Below are 21,618 nucleotides of genomic sequence, written 5' to 3' on the forward strand. Positions count from 1 at the left end.
TTTTATTATTGATAGAAAAATGGAAAATTTGAAAAAATTTCACCAAAAATTCTTTCAAAATATGTGATTTTTAGACCTTTTTGACATGTTGTTCAGATGTCAGAATCACACCGTGTCTCAGTCCTGCGATCCTCACTGCAATCATAAGTTATAGCCAATTTATAGCCATGTTATAGCTTCACTCCCCGGCCAGTTGCCTGATCCAACTCATGGCTGACATTTTGCTTTATGATAAGTCTATGGAGTCCTACTTCTGCAGAGTCAGATAGAACAGGTGGCCTTAGAGTGAATCGGGCTATTCGTTTGCAAGTTTGCAGGGTTGCACTCGGCCTCTGGTGCTTTAGAAAGCCCAGGGGAATAACTAGGATTCATTGGGCCCCATAGCAAGAAACAATATGGGGCCCATGAATCCTAGTGCCTAGGGCTAGGGGTTAGATAATGCCCCCCCCCCCTTCCCAACAGAACGGCTTTCGAAGCACCCCCCCCCCCCAAGTCCTCCAATGGGGGTTGGGCATACCATGGAGGCAGGCCACATATGGGCCCTATAGAAGCTGCGTGGTCTGCCTCCATGGTAGCTGCCCAAAGGCTCTTCTACAATGTTAGAAGACACCAAAACCGCACACAGTACGCGGAGGGAAATCATGGCCGTTGCAGTTTCACATGACTTCCACTCTCTGCGTATACTCATAGTCAGTTGTTTCCTGTACAGGTTCCAGGGAGGGTCATGTATATACAGGCAGGAGGCCGTAGGCCACAAAGGTCAGAATTTAGCGACCCGGGTTTTCCTCTTCATTCCACTAAACGATTGCTATACAAACCTATACTTACAGCAAGATCCTCAGCCATGATTTATAAATTGGATAGTTTATATAGTGAAGAGTAAAAAAATACAGCACTATAGAGGCTATGGGGGAGATTTATCAAACATGGTGTAAAGTGAAACTGGCTCAGTTGCCCCTAGCAACCAATCAGATTCCACCTCTCATTCCTCACAGACTCTTTGGGAAATGAAAGGTGGAATCTGATTGGTTGCTAGGGGCAACTGAGCCTGTCTTACTTTACACCATGTTTGATAAATCTCCCCCTATGTATCTATAACATACCGCTATATACAATTATACTGCTGAGATATTATTAATTCAGATCTTGGAGAACATATGGGTGGCAAATCAGCATCTTCTACTGGTAATTAAAACTCTGACAGGAATATACAGCAATGTCACCATAAGATGTATGCTTTATGCTGCATAATTGGCCCTAAATAGACCCATCACTTTTACGCCTCTGAGGTTTATTTAAATCCTTCACATTCCAAATTTCGCTGTTTCAGTTGCAAAAAAAAAAAAACCCTCTCCAGCGCTTGCAGCAAATCTGAACATAGGTAATAAGAGCGTTCAGCTAATTGCCTTAAAAGAATCTAGGGCAGATTAATCACAGGGGAGCGCGGGTTACTGGAGAGCACTATAGCGCCATCTACTGGCTGTACCACCTGGACCGAGAAAGATGAATGAAAGCGTTACACATGCAGCATAACAAGGATCGTGTCCTACAAATTATGCTGTGGATTTCATTACCCGGAAAAGCACCTGAGAATAAACTGAGGTAACTAAAGGCAATTATATTCTTGTAGTAATATTTTACTAGTAGTTATATTCTTGTATATAGGAGCAGTATTATAGTAGTCATATTCTTGTATATAGGGAGCAGTATTATAGTAGTTATATTCTTGTATATAGGAGCAGTATTATAGTAATATTCTTGTATATAGGGAGCAGTATTATAGTAGTTATATTCTTGTATATAGGAGCAGTATTATAGTAGTTATATTCTTGTATATAGGGAGCAGTATTATAGTAGTTATATTCTTGTATATAAGAGCAGTATTATAGTAGTTATATTCTTGTATATAGAAGCAGTATTATAGTAGTTATATTCCTGTATATAGGGAGCAGTATTACAGTAGTTATATTCTTGTATATAACAGCAGTATTATAGTAGTTATATTCTTGTATATAGAAGCAGTATTATAGTAGTTGTATTCTTGCATATAGGAGCAGTATTATAGTAGTTATATTCTTGTATATAGCGGCAGTATTATAGTAGTTATATTCCTGTATATAGGAGCAGTATTATAGTAGTTATATTCTTGTATATAGGGAGCAGTATTATAGTAGTTATATTCTTGTACAGAGGAAGCAGTATTATAGTAGTTATATTCTTGTATATAGGAGCAGTATTATAGTAGTTATATTCTTGTATATAGCGGCAGTATTATAGTAGTTATATTCCTGTATATAGGAGCAGTATTATAGTAGTTATATTCTTGTATATAGGGAGCAGTATTATAGTAGTTATATTCTTGTACAGAGGAAGCAGTATTATAGTAGTTATATTCTTGTATATAGGAGCAGTATTAAAGCATTAAAGCACAAGCATTAAATGCGATGTCACCAAGTCGCTGTGTAGCCCTATAAATGTAATATCTATTCTTGTCCACAGAGCGGAGTATCATAGTAATTTATATTTTTACTTATTAATGAGTATTCTAATCACAAAATCTGTAGTTCTACCAGGAGGACGTTACCAGAGGAGAAAAATAGCGCCACTCCTTTTCACAGTTTGTGCCTGGTAGTGCAGCATACATTTAAATGGAATACAAGCAGCTGGAGAAGAATGGCGCCGTTTCTCTTCACCTTCCACTCCTTCCGGTCACATAATAATCTAGTTTTTTCTCTATTAAGCAATCTGCCAGTCCACTCTCCAATTTGTTGCATTAAGTTTTTTCCAATGCAATTAATTTTATTTTATTTAGACCTTAACAGCTTTGTTAGAGAGACCAGGCGAGGATATGACACAATCTACCCTCATTATATGTTCCTTGCTTCATTGGAAATTGGCTTGATAAAGTGTCGAGCCAGCGGGATGAGACCGGAATACAAAACCTCCAAAGAGAGCCATCGATTGAGATGGAGCAATGAGAAGCCCCCCCACCCCGCCCCCACCCTACATCGTTCTCCGAGAGACGCAATCACAATTCATTTGGCGAGATCAAATGTGGCGACACCGGCCCCCTCGGCTTTACTACGCAGAAATGACTTTTTGTCTAAAGGACATTAGCAATGAGTGGTTGTTGTGTGCGGCTTATTACATTTCTCCATGTGTTATACTATCAGCTTTATATCCAATCATCTAATCCAATCGCGCTGGGTGAGCACTGCTACATAGCGGAAAGGGGGCATCCAGTGTTATGTTCATTAAGTCTTTACATTGAGGAATACAGAACTCGGCAACTTTCTGATATACTTATTATTATCACCATCTTTGCTTGCTGTCAGTGAATGGGAACAGGTTTATACCTAGAGACTATGTACACTGTACACTAGGGCCTAGCGGATGACTTGCAGATACCAGAAACTCCGCAAATGAAATGTATATAAAGTTAAACAAGAACCTGCATATAAACTGCAGATTTATGGCGGATGATCAGTTTTGCATACTTTATGTAATACCCGCTGTAGTAGTAGTATAACTTTCTAATGATATAGTACACCACAGTATATTACTATGGCATGTTCAATAGTACTCTGTATTATGGTAGTATCCAATGTGGTACTCTTTGTTTTTGTAACATTCTGTGTAGTAGTCTGTATTATAGTAGCATGCTCTGTAGTAGTCTGTATTATAGCAGCATGCTCTGTAGTACTCTCGCTATATAGTAGCATGCTCTGTAGTACTCTCGCTATATAGTAGCATGCTCTGTAGTACTCCCGCTATATAGTAGAATGCTCTGTAGTACTCTCGCTATATAGTAGCATGCTCTGTAGTCTCATTATATAGTAGCATGCTCTGTAGTACTCTCGTTATATAGTAGCATGCTCTGTAGTACTCTCGTTATATAGTAACATGCTCTGTAGTAGTCTGTATTATAGTAGCATGCTCTGTAGTACTCTCGCTATATAGTAACATGCTCTGTAGTAGTCTGTATTATAGTAGCATGCTCTGTAGTACTCTCGTTATATAGTAGCATGCTCTGTAGTACTCTCATATATAGTAGCATGCTCTGTAGTACTCTCGCTATATAGTAGCATGCTCTGTAGTGTTCTCGCTATATAGTAGCATGCTCTGTAGTACTCTCATATATAGTAGAATGCTCTGTAGTACTCTCGCTATATAGTAACATGCTCTGTAGTAGTCTGTATTATAGTAGCATGCTCTGTAGTACTCTCGCTATATAGTAGCATGCTCTGTAGTACTTTCGCTATATAGTAGCATGCTCTGTAGTACTCTCGCTATATAGTAGCATGCTCTGTAGTGTTCTCGCTATATAGTAGCATGCTCTGTAGTACTCTCGTTATATAGCAGCATGCTCTGTAGTCTCGTTATATAGTAGCATGCTCTGTAGTACTCTCGCTATATAGTAGCATGCTCTGTAGTGTTCTCGCTATATAGTAGCATGCTCTGTAGTACTCTCGCTATATAGTAGCATGCTCTGTAGTATTCTCGTTATATAGTAGCATGCTCTGTAGTGTTCTCGCTATATAGTAGCATGCTCTGTAGTCTCGTTATATAGTAGCATGCTCTGTAGTACTCTCACTATATAGTAGCATGCTCTGTAGTGTTCTCGCTATATAGTAACATGCTCTGTAGTAGTCTGTATTATAGTAGCATGCTCTGTAGTACTCTCACTATATAGTAGCATGCTCTGTAGTACTCTCACTATATAGTAGCATGCTCTGTAGTACTCTCACTATATAGTAGCATGCTCTGTAGTGTTCTCGTTATATAGTAACATGCTCTGTAGTAGTCTGTATTATAGTAGCATGCTCTGTAGTACTCTCACTATATAGTAGCATGCTCTGTAGTACTCTCGTTATATAGTAGCATGCTCTGTAGTACTCTCGCTATATAGTAGCATGCTCTGTAGTACTCTCGTTATATAGTAGCATGCTCTGTAGTACTCTCGCTATATAGTAGCATGCTCTGTAGTACTCTCGTTATATAGTAGCATGCTCTGTAGTACTCTCGTTATATAGTAGCATGCTCTGTAGTACTCTCGCTATATATAGTAGCATGCTCTGTAGTACTCTCGCTATATAGTAGCATGCTCTGTAGTACTCTCGTTATATATAGTAGCATGCTCTGTAGTACTCTCGTTATATAGTAGAATGCTCTGTAGTACTCTCGTTATATAGCAGCATGCTCTGTAGTACTCTCGTTATATAGTAGCATGCTCTGTAGTACTCTCGCTATATAGTAGCATGCTCTGTAGTACTCTCGCTATATAGTAGCATGCTCTGTAGTACTGTATATTATAGCAGCATTTTCTGTAGCACTGTATATGGTAGTAGAATGCTCTGTAGTACTGTATATTGTAGTAGAATGCTCTGTAGCACTGTATAAGGTAGTAGAATGCTCTGTAGCACTGTATAAGGTAGTAGAATGCTCTGTAGCACTGTATATTGTAGTAGAATGCTTTGTAGTACTCTCGTTATATAGTAGCATGCTCTGTAGTACTGTATATTGTAGTAGAATGCTGTGTAGCACTGTATATTGTAGTAGAATGCTCTGTAGCACAGTATATTGTAGTAGAATGCTCTGTAGCACTGTATATTGTAGTAGAATGCTCTGTAGCACTGTATATTGTAGTAGAATGCTGTGTAGCACTGTATATTGTAGTAGAATGCTGTGTAGCACTGTATATTGTAGTAGAATGCTGTGTAGCACTGTATATTGTAGTAGAATGCTCTGTTGTGCTCCCATTATATAGTAGCATGCTGTGTAGCACTGTATATTGTAGTAGAATGCTCTGTAGCACTGTATATTGTAGAATGCTTTGTAGCACTGTATATTGTAGTAGAATGCTCTGTAGCACTGTATATTGTAGTAGAATGCTCTGTAGCACTGTATATTGTAGTAGAATGCTCTGTAGCACTGTATATTGTAGTAGAGTGCTGTGTAGCACTGTATATTGTAGTAGAATGCTCTGTAGTACTGTATAAGGTAGTAGAATGCTCTGTAGCACTGTATAAGGTAGTAGAATGCTCTGTAGCACTGTATATTGTAGTAGAATGCTTTGTAGTACTCTCGTTATATAGTAGCATGCTCTGTAGTACTGTATATTGTAGTAGAATGCTGTGTAGCACTGTATATTGTAGTAGAATGCTCTGTAGCACAGTATATTGTAGTAGAATGCTCTGTAGCACTGTATATTGTAGTAGAGTGCTGTGTAGCACTGTATATTGTAGTAGAATGCTCTGTAGTACTGTATAAGGTAGTAGAATGCTCTGTAGCACTGTATAAGGTAGTAGAATGCTCTGTAGCACTGTATATTGTAGTAGAATGCTTTGTAGTACTCTCGTTATATAGTAGCATGCTCTGTAGTACTGTATATTGTAGTAGAATGCTGTGTAGCACTGTATATTGTAGTAGAATGCTCTGTAGCACAGTATATTGTAGTAGAATGCTCTGTAGCACTGTATATTGTAGTAGAATGCTCTGTAGCACTGTATATTGTAGTAGAATGCTGTGTAGCACTGTATATTGTAGTAGAATGCTGTGTAGCACTGTATATTGTAGTAGAATGCTGTGTAGCACTGTATATTGTAGTAGAATGCTCTGTTGTGCTCCCATTATATAGTAGCATGCTGTGTAGCACTGTATATTGTAGTAGAATGCTCTGTAGCACTGTATATTGTAGTAGAATGCTTTGTAGCACTGTATATTGTAGTAGAATGCTCTGTAGCACTGTATATTGTAGTAGAATGCTTTGTAGCACTGTATATTGTAGTAGAATGCTCTGTTGTGCTCCCATTATATAGTAGCATGCTGTGTAGCACTGTATATTGTAGTAGAATGCTGTGTAGCACTGTATATTGTAGTAGAATGCTCTGTAGCACTGTAGATTGTAGTAGAATGCTCTTTAGCACTGTATATTGTAGTAGAATGCTCTGTAGCACTGTAGATTGTAGTAGAATGCTGTGTAGCACTGTATATTGTAGTAGAATGCTCTGTAGCACTGTATAAGGTAGTAGAATGCTCTGTAGCACTGTATATTGTAGTAGAATGCTCGGTAGCACTGTATATTGTAGTAGAGTGCTCTGTAGCACTGTATATTGTAGTAGAATGCTATGTAGCACTGTAGATTGTAGTAGAATGCTCTGAGTACCCTATATTATAGCAGCATACTCAGTAGTATTCTCTTATAGTAACTAGATCTTAGTACCTTGTATTATAGCTGCATGGACTCTAGCACTCTTTGTTGTGGTAGAATGCTCTGTAGTACTCTATATTATAGCATCATGCTCTGTAGTACCCAGGGCCGTATTTACCACTATGCACCCGTGCTCTGGTGTCTAGGGAAGCACCTTGCAAGGGGGTAGCACCAGGGAGCAGGGGGCACAAAACAACTTTATTTATAGATGACATCATCAATTACATCATCAATGACACCACTGATGACAATCATTAAAAACAATGATAACTTTATCGACAACATCATCATTGACATCACTGATGGCATCATTGATTACCTCATCGATGACATCATCGAAAAGTGAAGACAAAATAGATGACATCATCAATGATATCATCGACGACATCATCGATGACACCATCAATGACATCACTGATGACATCACTGATAATGACAACAATGATAACTTTATTGACATCATCATAGACATCACTGATGACATCATCGATGACATAAATAACATCTATAATGACATCATTAATAGTATAATCGTAGACATCATTGATGACATCAGTGATGACAATCATTGACAACAATGATAACTTTATTGACAACATCATCGTTGACATCACTGATGACATCATCGATGACATCATCGAGTAGTGATGACATCATTGACAACATCACTGATGACAATCATTGACAACAATGATAACTTTTTTGTCAACATCATCGTTGACATCACTGATTACATTATCGATGACATCATCAAGTAGTGATGACATTACTGATGACATCATCGATGACAACATCAATGACATCATCAATGACATCATCAATGGCAATCATTGACAACAATTATACCTTTATCGACAACATTATCGTTGACATCACTGATGACATCATTGATTACATCATCGATGACATCATCAAATAGTGATGACATCATCAATGACATCTTCGATGACATAACTTTATTGACAACATCATTGTTGACACTACTGATGACAAAATTGATTACATGATCGATTACATCATGAAATAGTGATGACATCATCAATAACATCTTCAATGACATCATCAATTACATCACTGATGACAATCATTGACAACAATGATAACTTTATTGACAACATAATCGTTGACATCACTGATGACATCATCAATGACATCATCGAGTAGTGATGACATCATTGACAACATCACTGATGACAATCATTGACAACAATGATAACTTTTTTGTCAACATCATCGTTGACATCACTGATGACATCATTGATTACATTATCGATGACATCATCAATGACATCACTGATGACAATCATTGACAAAAATTATTGACAACAATGATAACTTTATTGACAACATCATCGTTGACATCACTGATGACATCATTGAGTACATCATCGAGAAGTAATGACATCATCAATGACATCTTCAATGATATCTTCAATTACATAATCGATGACATCATCAATTACATCATCAATGACATCACTGATGACAATCATTGATTACATTATCGATGACATCGTCAAATAGTGATGACATCATTGATTACATCATCGATGACATCATCAAATAGTGATGAAATCATCAATGACATCATCAATGACATCACTGATGACAATCAATAACAACAATGATAACTTTATCAACAACATCATCGTTGACATCACTGATGACATTGATAACATCATCGATGACATCATTAAATAGTGATGACATCATCGATGACATCATCAATGACATAATTGATGACAATCATTGACAACAATGATAACTTTATTGACATCAGTGATAACATCACTGATTACATTACCAATGACATCATTGAGTAGTGAGACATTACTGATAACATCATCGATGACATCATCAATAACAATCAATGACAGCAATGATACCTTTATCGACAACATCATCGTTAACATTACTGATTACATCATTGATTACATCATCGATGTCATCATCAAATAGTGATGACATCTCCATGACATCATCAATGACATTACTCATGACAATCATTGACAACAATGATAACTTTATCGACAAATTCATCGTTGACATCACTGATGACATAATTGATTACATCATCGATGACATTATCGAATAGTGATGACATTATCAATGATATCTTCCATGACATCATCAATGACATCACTGATGACAATTATTGACAACAATTATAACTTTATCGACAACATCATCCTTGACATCACTGATGACATCATTGGTTACATCATCGATGACATTATTGAATAGTGATGACATCATCAATTACATCTTCGATGGCATCATCAATGACATCACTGATGACAATCATTGACAACAATGATAACTTTATCATTAGCATCATCGCTGACATCACTGATGACATCATTGATTACATCATCGATGACATCATCAAATATTGATGACATCATCGATGACATCATCGATGGCATAATTGATGACAATCATTGACAACAATGATAACTTTATCAACAACATCATCGTAGAAGTCACTGATGACATAAATAACATCTATAATGACATCATTAATAGTATAATCGTAGACATCATTGACGACATCACTGATGACAATCATTGACAACAATAACTTTATCAACAACATCATTGTTGACATCACTGATGATATCATTGATTACATTAAATTATTTATGCTTTAAGCAGCTGAAAACCATGAAAAACACGATTCAGAGAATGTTTCTAAATATAGAGAAAGGCATGTAGCCGAAAACACTCCCCTCAAGATCGTACTTCAGGTTGAGTGCCTAGGGCAGCAGCAGCTCTTAATACGACACTGGTAGTACCCTGGTAGAATGCTCTGTAGCGCTCTATATTGTAGTAACACGCTCTGTAGTACTCTCTGTTATAGTAGAATGCTCTGTGTACCCTATATTATAGCAGCATGCACTGTAGTATGCTGTAAAATAGTAGAATCCTTTGCTGAACTCTGTATTTTAGTAGGCATGCTCTGTAGTTCAGCGCTCTATATTTTAGTAGACATGCTCTGTAGTTTAGCACTCTATATTGTAGTAGGCATGCTCTGTAGTTCAGCACTCTATATTTTAGCAGGCATGCTCTGTAGTTAAGCACTCTATATTTTAGTAGACATTCTCTGTAGTTCAGCACTCTATATTGTAGTAGGCATGCTCTGTAGTTCAGCACTCTATATTGTAGTAGGCATGCTCTGTAGTTCAGCACTCTATATTTTAGTAGACATGCTCTGTAGTTTAGCACTCTATATTGTAGTAGGCATGCTCTGTTGTGCTCCCATTATATAGTAGCATGCTGTGTAGCACTGTATATTGTAGTAGAATGCTCTGTAGCACTGTATATTGTAGTAGAATGCTTTGTAGCACTGTATATTGTAGTAGAATGCTCTGTAGCACTGTATATTGTAGTAGAATGCTTTGTAGCACTGTATATTGTAGTAGAATGCTCTGTTGTGCTCCCATTATATAGTAGCATGCTGTGTAGCACTGTATATTGTAGTAGAATGCTGTGTAGCACTGTATATTGTAGTAGAATGCTCTGTAGCACTGTAGATTGTAGTAGAATGCTCTTTAGCACTGTATATTGTAGTAGAATGCTCTGTAGCACTGTAGATTGTAGTAGAATGCTGTGTAGCACTGTATATTGTAGTAGAATGCTCTGTAGCACTGTATAAGGTAGTAGAATGCTCTGTAGCACTGTATATTGTAGTAGAATGCTCGGTAGCACTGTATATTGTAGTAGAGTGCTCTGTAGCACTGTATATTGTAGTAGAATGCTATGTAGCACTGTAGATTGTAGTAGAATGCTCTGAGTACCCTATATTATAGCAGCATACTCAGTAGTATTCTCTTATAGTAACTAGATCTTAGTACCTTGTATTATAGCTGCATGGACTCTAGCACTCTTTGTTGTGGTAGAATGCTCTGTAGTACTCTATATTATAGCATCATGCTCTGTAGTACCCAGGGCCGTATTTACCACTATGCACCCGTGCTCTGGTGTCTAGGGAAGCACCTTGCAAGGGGGTAGCACCAGGGAGCAGGGGGCACAAAACAACTTTATTTATAGATGACATCATCAATTACATCATCAATGACACCACTGATGACAATCATTAAAAACAATGATAACTTTATCGACAACATCATCATTGACATCACTGATGGCATCATTGATTACCTCATCGATGACATCATCGAAAAGTGAAGACAAAATAGATGACATCATCAATGATATCATCGACGACATCATCGATGACACCATCAATGACATCACTGATGACATCACTGATAATGACAACAATGATAACTTTATTGACATCATCATAGACATCACTGATGACATCATCGATGACATAAATAACATCTATAATGACATCATTAATAGTATAATCGTAGACATCATTGATGACATCAGTGATGACAATCATTGACAACAATGATAACTTTATTGACAACATCATCGTTGACATCACTGATGACATCATCGATGACATCATCGAGTAGTGATGACATCATTGACAACATCACTGATGACAATCATTGACAACAATGATAACTTTTTTGTCAACATCATCGTTGACATCACTGATTACATTATCGATGACATCATCAAGTAGTGATGACATTACTGATGACATCATCGATGACAACATCAATGACATCATCAATGACATCATCAATGGCAATCATTGACAACAATTATACCTTTATCGACAACATTATCGTTGACATCACTGATGACATCATTGATTACATCATCGATGACATCATCAAATAGTGATGACATCATCAATGACATCTTCGATGACATAACTTTATTGACAACATCATTGTTGACACTACTGATGACAAAATTGATTACATGATCGATTACATCATGAAATAGTGATGACATCATCAATAACATCTTCAATGACATCATCAATTACATCACTGATGACAATCATTGACAACAATGATAACTTTATTGACAACATAATCGTTGACATCACTGATGACATCATCAATGACATCATCGAGTAGTGATGACATCATTGACAACATCACTGATGACAATCATTGACAACAATGATAACTTTTTTGTCAACATCATCGTTGACATCACTGATGACATCATTGATTACATTATCGATGACATCATCAATGACATCACTGATGACAATCATTGACAAAAATTATTGACAACAATGATAACTTTATTGACAACATCATCGTTGACATCACTGATGACATCATTGAGTACATCATCGAGAAGTAATGACATCATCAATGACATCTTCAATGATATCTTCAATTACATAATCGATGACATCATCAATTACATCATCAATGACATCACTGATGACAATCATTGATTACATTATCGATGACATCGTCAAATAGTGATGACATCATTGATTACATCATCGATGACATCATCAAATAGTGATGAAATCATCAATGACATCATCAATGACATCACTGATGACAATCAATAACAACAATGATAACTTTATCAACAACATCATCGTTGACATCACTGATGACATTGATAACATCATCGATGACATCATTAAATAGTGATGACATCATCGATGACATCATCAATGACATAATTGATGACAATCATTGACAACAATGATAACTTTATTGACATCAGTGATAACATCACTGATTACATTACCAATGACATCATTGAGTAGTGAGACATTACTGATAACATCATCGATGACATCATCAATAACAATCAATGACAGCAATGATACCTTTATCGACAACATCATCGTTAACATTACTGATTACATCATTGATTACATCATCGATGTCATCATCAAATAGTGATGACATCTCCATGACATCATCAATGACATTACTCATGACAATCATTGACAACAATGATAACTTTATCGACAAATTCATCGTTGACATCACTGATGACATAATTGATTACATCATCGATGACATTATCGAATAGTGATGACATTATCAATGATATCTTCCATGACATCATCAATGACATCACTGATGACAATTATTGACAACAATTATAACTTTATCGACAACATCATCCTTGACATCACTGATGACATCATTGGTTACATCATCGATGACATTATTGAATAGTGATGACATCATCAATTACATCTTCGATGGCATCATCAATGACATCACTGATGACAATCATTGACAACAATGATAACTTTATCATTAGCATCATCGCTGACATCACTGATGACATCATTGATTACATCATCGATGACATCATCAAATATTGATGACATCATCGATGACATCATCGATGGCATAATTGATGACAATCATTGACAACAATGATAACTTTATCAACAACATCATCGTAGAAGTCACTGATGACATAAATAACATCTATAATGACATCATTAATAGTATAATCGTAGACATCATTGACGACATCACTGATGACAATCATTGACAACAATAACTTTATCAACAACATCATTGTTGACATCACTGATGATATCATTGATTACATTAAATTATTTATGCTTTAAGCAGCTGAAAACCATGAAAAACACGATTCAGAGAATGTTTCTAAATATAGAGAAAGGCATGTAGCCGAAAACACTCCCCTCAAGATCGTACTTCAGGTTGAGTGCCTAGGGCAGCAGCAGCTCTTAATACGACACTGGTAGTACCCTGGTAGAATGCTCTGTAGCGCTCTATATTGTAGTAACACGCTCTGTAGTACTCTCTGTTATAGTAGAATGCTCTGTGTACCCTATATTATAGCAGCATGCACTGTAGTATGCTGTAAAATAGTAGAATCCTTTGCTGAACTCTGTATTTTAGTAGGCATGCTCTGTAGTTCAGCGCTCTATATTTTAGTAGACATGCTCTGTAGTTTAGCACTCTATATTGTAGTAGGCATGCTCTGTAGTTCAGCACTCTATATTTTAGCAGGCATGCTCTGTAGTTAAGCACTCTATATTTTAGTAGACATTCTCTGTAGTTCAGCACTCTATATTGTAGTAGGCATGCTCTGTAGTTCAGCACTCTATATTGTAGTAGGCATGCTCTGTAGTTCAGCACTCTATATTTTAGTAGACATGCTCTGTAGTTTAGCACTCTATATTGTAGTAGGCATGCTCTGTAGTTCAGCACTCTATATTGTAGTAGACATGCTCTGTAGTTCAGCACTCTATATTTTTGCAGGCATGCTCTGTAGTTCAGCACTCTATATTTTAGTAGACATGCTCTGTAGTTCAGCACTTTATATTGTAGTAGGCATGTTCTGTAGTTCAGCACTCTATATTTTAGTAGGCATGCTCTGTAGTTCAGCACTCTATATTGTAGTAGGCATGCTCTGTAGTTCAGCACTCTATATTTTAGTGGGCATGCTCTGTAGTTCAGCACTCTATATTTTAGTAGGCATGCTCTGTAGTTCAGCACTCTATATTGTAGTAGGCATGCTCTGTAGTTCAGCACTCTATATTTTAGTGGGCATGCTCTGTAGTTCAGCACTCTATATTTTAGTAGACATGCTCTGTAGTTTAGCACTCTATATTGTAGTAGGCATGCTCTGTAGTTCAGCACTCTATATTGTAGTAGACATGCTCTGTAGTTCAGCACTCTATATTTTTGCAGGCATGCTCTGTAGTTCAGCACTCTATATTTTAGTAGACATGCTCTGTAGTTCAGCACTCTATATTGTAGTAGGCATGCTCTGTAGTTTAGCACTCTATATTTTAGTAGGCATGCTCTGTAGTTCAGCACTCTATATTGTAGTAGGCATGCTCTGTAGTTCAGCACTCTATATTTTTAGTAGGCATGCTCTGTAGTTCAGCACTCTATATTTTAGTAGACATGCTCTGTAGTTCAGGACTCTATATTGTAGTAGGCATGCTCTGTAGTTCAGCACTCTATATTGTATTAGGCATGCTCTGTAGTATAGTATAGTATAGTGTTGCAGCAGTAGTTTATGCTGTATTCTTTTTCAAAGTACTACTTTTTGTATTATGTATGTTGAAGTAGAATCAGAAATACGTCGTGTTACTGCAATAGAATGAAGTTTTATGGTTATATGCTATCTGGAGTCATTTAACGTCTTAATCTAGTGGAAGGAGGATTGTGATCCATGTGGGTTAATTTGGGTCACTTCACTTGACTGCACGTTACGGCTCTGTGAGGGTGAGGTCTGACCTATTTGGCACCTGACAAGTGAAGTAGTTTGTTTTACACATTATTGGATGGCGCACTTTACTCACTCTCATCCATACACTGAAAACTTTTAATATTCACACCTTTTTAATAATCTCCCATAGGCAATCTTCACACAATGTAAGTTTTGTATTAATCACGGCCGTTGTTGCCGATTTGCAACAATGGCCGTGATTAATACAAAACTTACGTGCACTGCAATCTGAAGGGAATCTCAACCGGAGTGTATACACATAGGGGGAGATTTATCAAACATGGTGTAAAGTGAAACTGGCTCAGTCGCCCCTAACAACCAATCAGATTCCACCTTTCATTTTCCAAAGAGTCTGTGAGGAATGAAAGGTGGAATCTGATTGGTTGCTAGGGGCAACTGAGCCAGTTTCACTTTACACCATGTTTGGTAAATCTCCCCTATAGTGTACACTCAGTCCGGGATCCCTAGCGGCCACACGGAAAACTGACACGTCAGTTTTGTGCGGCCACTATTCATTAAATAGCGTCTGCACAAGCCTGACAGGTCACACAATGGAGTGTTTGGCTCTGGACGCACTCTCCATTGTCGGCTATGGTAAATTGGGATGCGGTCGCTCACGGATGCGCCCGCATCCCAATTCAGCACAAATGCGGTACCGGCCGGGATGATCTTCACTGACACCTGCCGTTCTGTGACTCAGCCGGGTCACAGAACGTCCGGTGTTATACTCTGTATGAACCCGGCCTTACTGTGTTTGCGTTTCTATGATTTATAATGGGTTACATTTCGGGTGAAAGTCAGTGATCATCCTGGGACCCCAAACTATAGGGGGCACACCAGAAGAAGTCATAGTTATGTAGTGGATGAACCTGGGGAAGGTATAAACCTAGGGGAGCCTCAAAGGCTCAGGAAGACCCCAAGGATCTACTACACAGAATCATAGTAAGGCATATAGTATTTAGACCAAGGATGCAAGACGGCAACAGCACCAGCAAGGACAAAAGTCCTTAATCCAGAATAAACTTGCTGTTCTGTGTGTGATGATAAGGAAGTGACATTAGTATATAGAGGAGGCAATAGGTGAAGCTCACAGCTCAGCCTTCCCCTCCCTCTGAATGACCTCTTTATAAGTCACCGAGTATGCCCAACAATGTTTCACATTCATGTCAGTGTGACAGTTCCTGTCTATTGTTGTCTATGTCCATGGGGCTTGTTGTAAAGCATGCCACCAAATGCTGTTATAAAAAGGTCTGGCAAGATGGTTGCAAATATATATATATATATATATATATATATATATATATATATATATATATGTTTGTCTAATTAATAAGGATAAAATGAAATATACAGTGCAGTCCTTAGGGACCCTAGTTGAATACCCCTTTAAATCCTGGATGGCAGGAGACCAGTATATAGTCAGAGCACAGGTACAGCACAGAGGGAAACAAATAACACAGCATATCGATCACTGTAATAGCGCTGTCATATTAAAGAGTGTTGCCTGATGATAGGTCTGCTTTAAATGGAGAGAGGCCTGTCCCAGTATGATCTCTGCCGCTGTCCTTTTCACTGCTAATCTGTCAATTCTCGAGCAATGAATCAATGCAGCAATTCTTCATGAATACGACTCAGATTGGAGTCATCCTAAGCTCACATTCTTCTCTAGTTAGACATAAAGAACCTGTTATAGGAGAGGAATCCCCGATCACGGCCCTCATCAATCTGACCTACCAGATCTTAATCTGCCATAGGATATAGGCTTAAACCAAATATCCCATAATGCACCACTATTATCTGTCTATGGGAGGAAGCCATCAATATCTTTATATCTTTAGTTTTCTTTATAGCCACGTAAAATATTTAGTAACTTTATAACCAGAGATGAGCAACTTAAAGGAGAAGTCCAGGAAGATTTTTATTAAAGTATTGTAGTGCCCCCAAAAAGTTATACAAATCCCCAATATACACTTATTACGGGAAATGCACATAAAGTGCTTTTTTCCCTGCACTCACTACTGCATCAAGGCTTCACTTCCTGGATAACATGGTGATGTCACTTCCTGGATAACATGGTGATGTCACATCAGGGATAACATGGTGATAACTTTCTGGATAACATGGTGATGTCACTTCCTGGATAACATGGTGATGTCACTTCCTAGATAACATGGTGATGTCACTTCCTGGATAACATGGTGATGTCACTTCCTGGACAACATGGTGATGTCACGACCCAACTCCCAGAGCTGTGCGGGCTGTGGCTGCTGGAGAGTATGATGGCAGGGGGACACTGAGGGACACAGGACACTGGAGGGACACTGAGCAGCCCTCTGCCATCATCCTCTCCAGCAGCCACAGCCCACACAGCTCTGGGAGTCGGGTCGTGACATCACCATGTTATCAAGGAAGTGACATCACCATGTTATCCAGGAAGTGACATCACCATGTTATCCAGGAAATTACATCACCATTTTATTCAGAAAGCGACATCACCATGTTATCCAGGAAGTGACATCACCATGTTATCCAGGAAGTGACATCACCATGTTATCCAGGAAGTGACATCACCATGTTATCCAGGAAGTGACATCACCATGTTATCAAGGAAGTGACATCACCATGTTATCCAGGAAGTGACATCCCATTTTATCCAAGAAGTGACATCACCATGTTATCCAGGAAGTGACATCACCATGTTATCCAGGAAGTGACATCACCATGTTATCCATGAAGTGACATCACCATGTTATCCAGGAAGTGACATCACCATGTTATCCAGGAAGTGAATCCTTGATGCAGTAGTAAGTGCAGAGAAAAAAGCCCTGTTAGGGTGCGTTCACACCTACAGGATCTGCAGCAGATCTGCAGCAGATTTGATGCTGTGTTCAGTTATTTAACTGAAATCTGCTGCAGAAAATCAGCTGCAGATCCTGTAGGTGTGAACGCACCCTAAGTGTATATTGGTGATTTGTATAACTTTTGGGGCAATACAATACTTTATAAAAAAAATTCGCCGGACTTCTCCTTTAATTGACACAATTTGTGAATTAAAGGGATACTCCAATAGTGGTGCCAGAAAGTTATACAGGTTTGTAAATTACTGTACATCTATTTAAAAGACTGAAGCCTTTCAGTACTTATCATCTGCTGTATGTCCTGCAGTGATGTATTCTTTCCAGTCTGACACAATGCTCTCTGCTGCCACCTCTGTCCATGTCAGGAACTGTCCAATGCAGAAGCAGGAATTTCCTGGTTGAACTTTCAGTAAAAACACACCATGATGTATAGTAGTAATAAAATAATCTAACCTGAAAGAAGTTGCTGCTATAGATAACAATGAAGAAAGCTATGAGGAAGGGCTCAGTTTTCCTGCAGCGCCACCACAGGTGAAATGAAGCATTACAAAACTTTTAAATAGTTCAATGGACTGTCCATATATTGCATGGACTTGTGGGGTCCTCCAGAGGGGGAGACACTCTTTGTAGCCTCTATGTCTGTGCAGTTCTATGTAAGAACCTCATTTGCATATGTGACATCACCGTGAGTTAGAGGACACCCAGTTGCTGCTTTAGTGGATTTGCACAAACTACGGCAATGTATAACATGAATTTATTCCGCTCGGCTTTGTTTCATTTCGGTGTAGCCCCTTCTCCCAGCGATAAAGTTGATCTATGGATACACAGTAAAACTTTGCTGTAACAAGATCCTCTCCTCTCCGCACATTAAATAGCAGCATCTTCGGGACAGTAAACATGTCAATGGGCAATAAGTTAAAAAGCCTTTACGTACTTTGTTATTATTTGTGAAGGCAAACAAAGGAAACACTAATACACATAAAACCATACATTATCTGGGCCTGAATGATGCCCGAATAATGCCGGAGTGGGATTTACACCTTATAAATAATCATAACCGCGAGGGCCGAGGAGAAGAAAAGGGGATGATTTTCAGTGAAGACAATTGAGGAGGATTTATAAACCCAGAGCAAAGTAAGGGGATGTAGAAAGGGGATTCAGAAACTCACTTTGTGCCCCCTGTTAGTGAATCCTGGGTTATTTGGGAGGGGTCCCCTCACCAGTTTCTTTGGAGAACCCAACAAGTCTATGCTTTACATTGAAAACTTATTGAATTTAATTGGTCACCATGTAATACCTCATCTGTCCTGTGGTGGCACTGCAGGCGATTCGATGCCAGTTTCTTTCACAGATTACAGATGGTTGCTGTGGGTCTTAGGGGACAATTACATGAAGCAATTATCAGCTGAGCAGGTCAATATCATTCTGTATAATGGTCCGTTCACAAGGAGCGATAATTCGCTCAATCAATCGTTTATCGATTTTAAAGCAACAATTTGATTTTTTTATAACGATCGCGAGAAATCGTTGAAAAAAATTGTTATTGCGATCGTTTTTAAGATTGTTTAAGCCCATAGGGTGAATCTGTGACAGACTATTTAGACAAAGCGATCTGCGTATTTTCAGCGAACGACCAACAGCGATTTGAGAACATGTTGAAAGATCGCTATGAACGATTACTCGCCGGTCGCTTGATCATTCGCTCTGTTTACAAGAGCCGATTATCGCTCAAATGTGATCGTTATTGGAAAAATTTGAACGATAATGGTTAATGGTAAGGTGCACAGAGCTCCATGTATTGAGTTATCCTAAGCTCCTCCTCTTAGGTACTGTATAGCTTCAAGGACACATGGAGATGGTTGTTGGAAAATAATTAAGATTTAAGACCAAAGAAAAAAGTATCATAGAAACCCCCTTCCCAACTCTTTATAGTAGTTTTAATGGCTCAGAAATGCAGAGAGACTCCCTGTTAAAAGGGTGAGAAAAAAATTTCTTTCAAATCAACTGGTGTTAAAAAGTTATATAGATTTGTCATTTATTTCTACTTAAAAATCTCCAGTCTTCTAGTACTTATCAGCTGCTGTATGTCCTGCAAGAAGTGGTGTTTTTTTTCCAGTCTGGCACAGTGCTTTCTGCTGCCATCTCTGTCCATGTCAGGAACTGTCCAGAGCAGGAGAGGTTTCTATGGGGATTTGCTACTGCTCTGGACAGTTCCTGTCATGGACAGAGGTGGCAGCAGAGAGCACTGTGTCAGACTGGAAAAAAATATACCACTTCCTGCAGGACATACAGCTGCTGGTAAATACTGAAAGACTTGATATTTTTGTACAGAAGTAAATGACAAATCTGTATAACTTTCTGAAACCAGCTGATTTGAAGGGAAATCATTTTGCCAGAGTACCCCTTTAAGAAGATCCAGTGATTAACAGGACTAATGAAGATTGCATCTACATACTAGACAGGAAAGAGGGGATAGGAGGGAGATGCATCTTGTTACTCACTGTTTCACAGTTAGTGTGACTGCAGGATACATGCCAAACATGTCTAACTACAATACCACTGTAGCAGCCATAGCGACTCCTATGGGTGCCATCGCATCAGGGGGCCCAGTATATTGTAAGAGTGGCCTACTGGGCCCCCTGAGCCGTCAATATTTGCAGCACCTGGCGGCTGAGCAGGTCTCCTGGGTTCTATAAATGTCCCTTTAACTGCAAGCGTTCCTGAAAAAAAGTTTGCTATGGGGCCAACTATTTCTCTTTCCGCCCTTGGAGACATCCACCCAGCCTTCTCCTGCCCCTGGCCTTATCATGTGCCCGCCCCTGAGGAGTAGAGGACAGGAAAGACCTGCCTCTGATTGGCTCCGAGAACGCAGCCCATCTATGATGTCACACCAGGTAGAACCCACCCACACAGGGTACAGAAAGCAGAAAGAACCCTAAATCTGCAGGTTACACTAATACACAACTTCAGTGAGAACAGGAGGGTATTGGGTTAATGGTTGAATATCCTAGCTTTATTCACTGCAGAGCTGACATTAGACAGCACAATGCTCTTTAACCTCCGGAGGTAAATATAGATCATGCACCTGCTTCCATTGATATCTTCCCAGTGATTTTCCTTACAGTAGTCGAGGCGTGCAATTATTCTATGACATATCACAGGAGACATCATTGTGCGCTGCGGCAGGTACGAGGAGTTCACATGAATGCTCCAGGGCTATTTTCATTAGGCAAAGTGTCTATGATTAGTCCTACATCATTTCTTAGGGAGAATTTGCAATCCTGTCATGTTAATTCGTAACATGTACTCCAAGCGTATTACAATGAGGAAAAAGTAGCTCTTAAGACGCCGCCATAATTGCTTCAGGTGAGCGATGAATGCTGTAAATTTCTATCGCCTCACATTCAGCATCTGGCT

At 38.6% G+C, this 21,618-nt stretch overlaps 1 protein-coding gene across 4 annotated transcripts in view; it reads left to right on the forward strand.

Moving 5' to 3' along the window:
• The first annotated feature begins 1,530 nt into the window (after window positions 1–1,530).
• LRRC7 (leucine rich repeat containing 7) overlaps window positions 1,531–21,618 on the forward strand; it is a 119,585-nt gene continuing 99,497 nt past the window's right edge. For 3 of the 4 annotated variants that reach the window (XM_069981415.1, XM_069981417.1, XM_069981418.1), the window contains exon 1: window positions 1,531–1,602. The gene's annotated coding sequence lies outside the window, so the exon portion shown is untranslated. The remainder of the gene's footprint in view (window positions 1,603–21,618) is intronic. The other variant, XM_069981416.1, reaches the window with a different exon arrangement.

This window comes from Dendropsophus ebraccatus, chromosome 8 (genome assembly GCF_027789765.1).
Source record: "Dendropsophus ebraccatus isolate aDenEbr1 chromosome 8, aDenEbr1.pat, whole genome shotgun sequence".
NCBI classification, from domain to species: Eukaryota; Metazoa; Chordata; class Amphibia; order Anura; family Hylidae; genus Dendropsophus; species Dendropsophus ebraccatus.